The sequence below is a fragment of the Humulus lupulus genome, chromosome 6 (assembly GCF_963169125.1).
Source record: "Humulus lupulus chromosome 6, drHumLupu1.1, whole genome shotgun sequence".
Taxonomy (NCBI): Eukaryota; Viridiplantae; Streptophyta; class Magnoliopsida; order Rosales; family Cannabaceae; genus Humulus; species Humulus lupulus.
Genome location: NC_084798.1, coordinates 56,319,439 through 56,322,563, shown reverse-complemented (window position 1 = coordinate 56,322,563; position 3,125 = coordinate 56,319,439).

The window sequence follows — 3,125 nt, the reverse complement described above, 5'->3', positions numbered from 1 at the left end:
CCCTCAGGTTGCCTCATTAGTTTTTTCATCCAGCTCACCATGCAAAAAGGATGTTTTCACGTCCATTTGTTCAAGTTCAAGATCATGTATTGCTGTCAAAGCAAGTAGCATCCTAATCGAGGTGTGCTTCAGCACTGGAGAGAAGATCTCTTTGTAGTCGACTCGCTCTCTTTGTGTATAACCTCTTGCCACCAATCTTGCCTTGTATCTTTCCTTTTCAACCCCCAGAATTTCCTCCTTGAACTTAAAGATGAATCTGCAACTCATTACTTTCTTCCCATCTGGTTTTTCTATGAGTTCCCACGTATGATTCTTGTTTAGTAACTGGATTTCTTCCTACATGGCAGACTCCCATTTCACCCTATCAACTTAATTTATTGCTTCTTAATAGGTCCTAGGCTCATTATTACATTGCTCTATATTCAAAACATAATGAATGATGTCAGCAAACCCAAAACTTTCAAGAGCTTTGGTAGTCCTCCTTTCTCGATCTTTGGTAGTCCTTCTTCATCAATTCTGTCTTGTTGTTTATCCAAAATTTCTCCTTCTATTTCTAATTCTACTTCAGTATGTTCCACGGTGTTTTTGTTGGTCTCCACCTCAAGTTGTGCCTTTGTTGTACTGTCCTCCTTTAGCTGTAATCCTAGAGTATCTTTATAGAATTTATCTTCTTCAAATACTACATCCCTGTTGACAAAGTACCTTTGGTGGTTGCCTGAATCGATACTCCACAATTTGTAGCATTTGACTCCCTCAGGATAGCCTATAAAGATGCATTTTCTTGCCCTTGCTTCTAGTTTATCCTGCCTTATGTGAGCATAAGCTACACATCCAAATGTCCTTAATACTTCATAACTGGCTGGCCTTCCTATCCATTTTTCAATAGGTGTCTTAAACTCAATAGCAGAAGATGGACACCTATTAATAAGGTAGCAGGCAGTCACAATAGCTTCTGCCCAAAAATTCTTAGGTAGCCCAGTAAAAATCAGCATACATCTTACTTTTTCCATGATTGTTCTATTCATACGTTCTACCAGTCCATTTTGTTGAGGAGTTCTAGGCACTGTGAGATGCATAGAAATTCCATTCTTCTTGCAAAACAAGCCAAATTCATCTAAGCAGTACTCCAATTCATTATCTGTCTTCAAATTTTTTAGTTCCTGCCATTTTGAGTTTCCAGTAATGATCTCCATTCCTTGAACCTTTTAAACACCTCTTTTTGTGCTTTAATATGTATTTCTAGACATATCTTGTGTGGTCATCTATAATGGCCAGAAAGTACCTAACTCCACCTCGAGATACAGTCCTTGATGGCCCCCACAAATCTGAATGTACATAGTCAAGGATGCCTTTCGCATTGTGTTTCCCAAGTACCTAACTCCACCTCGAGATACAGTCCTTGATGGCCCCCACAAGTCTGAATGTACATAGTCAAGGAGGCCTTTTGCATCGTGTTTCCCAAGTCCCAACATAAACTTTATTTAGGTTGACTTCCCTAATACACACTGCTCACAAAAATCCAAGTCCTGGATCACTTCTTTACCCAGAAGTCCCTTCTTGTTCATAATCTCAATGCCTTTTGAACTTACATGGCCCAATCTTATGTCCCATAAAGTTGATGAATTTTCCATAGCCTTTGAAGCCATTGTCACGAAATTCTTTGATGTATTGCCTTGAAATACATATACTCCATTGATCATTGAACCTTTTACTATCACCATGGAACTCTTTACCACTTTGACAACTCCACCTTCAACCTTGACCGTGCACCCCTCCTTATCCGACATTGCTACTAAACTTAGATTCATTTTTATCTCAGGTGCATGCCTCACCTTGTACAATTCTCTCATGGATTGGAGCTTGACTGATCCAATCCATACAATATTACATGCCCTATTGTCTTCTAGTCTTATTGTTCCTCCATTAACCTCCTTATATTCATTAAATTGACTTCTGTCAGGACACACATGAAAGGAACATCCTAAATCAATCACCCAATCTAGTCTAGAGTATTCTTTTGTCACCACCATTACGCCTGCACTCTCATAGCCATCACTATGATTTTCTAGGTAGTTAGCAACCATATCTGCATTCCCATTTCTCCTGTTATCCACATTTATTTTAAATTTTGGGCACTCCCTTTTCAGATGTGTTGTCTTATGGCATATGTAGCACTTTGTTTTAGATCTTGGATTAGAACTTTCTCTATTTTGACTTCCATAACCTTTTTTATCTTTCTTATACGATCTTCCTCTCACTAGCAGTCCTTCTCTAATGCTCTCTTCCTCCTGCTCTAATTTCCTCTTCAATTCTTTAGACATCAGTGCACTTTACACTTCTTCCAGAGTTAAAGAATTCCCATACATCATTGTATCAGCGAAGTGTTCATACGTATCAGATGGAAGGGATTTAAGGACAATAATTGTCTGGTCTTCATCTCCAATCTTGATGTCGATATTCTCGAGATCAAGAACGATCTTGTTGAAGTCATCGAGATTATCTTCAACACTCCCTCCTGGTGCCATTTTGAATGAATACAACTTCTGCTTCAAGAACAACCTACGCCAGTGACTTTGTCATATATAGAGTTTCCAATTTCTTCCATAGCCCAGTAGTTGTTGTCTCCTTTGATACTTCTCTCAAGACCTTATCCCCAAGACAGAAGATGATTGCACTATATGCCTTCTCGATCATCCCTGTCTTTTCTTTATCAGTCTTGTACTTGATTTTACTTTCCTCAAGCAAAGCATCTTGGATTCCCTGATGTACAAGAACTGCCTCCATCTTTATTTTCCAAAGTCGAAAGTCGTTCTTCCCCATAAACTTCTCAGGATCGAACTTAGCATTCCCCATCTCCTAGAATATTCTTCACGCTGTAAAATGTTGCTTGCGTTGAACCCAAGCTCAAGAACCCAACTTGGCTCCTGATACCTCTATGTTAGTATTCTTCGATCATAGTGACCAATTCTTGTTCTCAAGAATTATAACCAAACACACCCACCAGTATAGAACTTTAGACATATAAATTGAAATCAAAACTGAGAGATACTTTATTGATGTGTATTGAAAAACAATTACAGAGTGTGTTAGCTATTAAAACAAAAGCATAAGTGTTCCTAAAGGGC